Source organism: Arvicola amphibius, chromosome 5 (genome assembly GCF_903992535.2).
Source record: "Arvicola amphibius chromosome 5, mArvAmp1.2, whole genome shotgun sequence".
Taxonomy (NCBI): domain Eukaryota; kingdom Metazoa; phylum Chordata; class Mammalia; order Rodentia; family Cricetidae; genus Arvicola; species Arvicola amphibius.
In genome coordinates, this window is record NC_052051.1 from 42,996,031 (window position 1) to 42,998,001 (window position 1,971).

The following is a 1,971-nucleotide window of genomic DNA, read 5'->3' on the forward strand; positions in this document are numbered from 1 at the left end:
TTTTCGTTTTGTTTTGTTCTTTTCTGGCCTGTCATATCATGGTTTGAATTGTGTGCTCAGAAAAACCTTCGCGGATGTCCCAACCCCCGGGACCTCAGAATGGGATGCTACTTGGCCATAAGGTTATTGTGGATGCGGTTGGTTAAGATGAGGCCATACTGGAGAGAGACAGGTCAGTACACAGTGACTGGAGTCCTTCCCGTCAATAGTGTCGTGTGAGGAGATGGAGACTGGCAACAGAAGGTGGCATGTAAAGGAAGGCAGAGTGTGGTGTAATACCGTCACCAGTCAAGAATCACCAGGGGCCACTGGAGCTACACGAGCAAGAAGGAGCCACCTCGGCAGACTTAGGAAGCGTGACCCTGCCAGCACCTGATTTAGGACTTCTGACTCGAAGGACAGTGAAGGAATGAGGACAGCTTTCAATAGTCACGGGCCCTGCACATGTTCCATTGGTCATTGCGTGCAGCTAATCATAATCCCACAGCCAGGAAGAGAGACTCCAGAAAGGAGACAGTGAGAGGTCTGAAACGTGAGCCTGTATTTAGCACCATTTGACCAGCACCGGAGAGCTTGGCCCCCTGTGTAATAAAGTCTCCGTTCACTCATGATTCATCTGGAAAGAATCTGGCTTAATTAAAGTCCAGGCCCTCCTGTGTTAATAAAAATCACCTGCAGCCCTCAGACTTTTTTTTACCAGCTTCCGGCAAACAGGTCTTTATCTGAACAGAAAACAATAAAAATGACCTAGTCAAAGCTGCTATTGATGTGGAATGAGGTGATTGGCCAAAGACAGAGAAGGCGGCTGTCAGATGATCTTGGACTAAGAAGCTACTAGGACAATAATAGCAGCGGCCAACCTTACCCCCACGCCATTCATTCACAGCAGGCATTGTACTGCTTTGCATAAACTCTGGTTAGAAATAACCTTCTGAGAGCGATACCTTTGTTTTATCTAGCCTGAAAACCAGAGATGGAAAAAAAACCGCACTAGAAACCGCACAGCTGCTCAGACGCAGTCACAGAGACGAGTTCTGCATACCTGGCAGGAATCAGGCACGCCCCGAGGGAGGGCCTCACACCAGGCGTTCATATTCCCAGTCCAGAGTTCTTTTCATTATCCAGGCTTTCTACTCGGCCCAGTCCTTGACCACCTACCCCTGAAGCTCTCCGGTTTGTTGAGGTCTAATTGTTTGTATTTCTCTTAAGATGGGTTTTCAATATATTGCTTAGGCTGGCCTCGAGCTCCGGGGCTTGTTCTCCTGTCTCAGCCTCACGAGCAGTTTGCTGTAGACTTTTAAGAGGGAGTTCAGCTACATTTCTTTTTTGTCCTGTCTCACTCCATGCTCTTTGCCAGTCTTTTTCAGTCCTGGCTAGGAAACCCCGAGCCTCCTACATGCCAGACAAGCCCTCTACACTGACCTGCCTTCTCTCTTCGGCTTTGCAGAATTTTCAAAGCCATGTTTTGGGCTGGTGAAATGGCACTATGGGAAAGGCAGGCACTTACTACTAAGCTGGTCGACCTGACTGTGATCTCAGAGAACCAATTCGTGAAGGTTGTCTGTTTTCTGAACAACCAACACACACACACACACACACACACACATGTGAGTGCACACATACACACTGAATAAACCAAATGCAATTTTAATAATCAAATAATCCAATAATTAAATAATGTTTTCTTAAGATGGGTTCTTCAGATCTGCCTGATCTCTACCAGGGTAGAAATTAGATGTTTTATTCTCAATATATTTCTTTGCATCTTGCAATATTTTACTTCAGAAATTTTGCTTTTTTTTTTCCTGTTACTCACTTGAATGCCTACAACTCCTAAAGCGATCTTTGAGAATATACTTAGAAGAATGAATTTCATAATCTCACTTTTCCTAACTAACCCCTCGAAAAGCTAAACACCAAGAAGGATTTAGTTTCAGGTAAATCTTTTATTGTTTATGTTTCAAAGCCAGT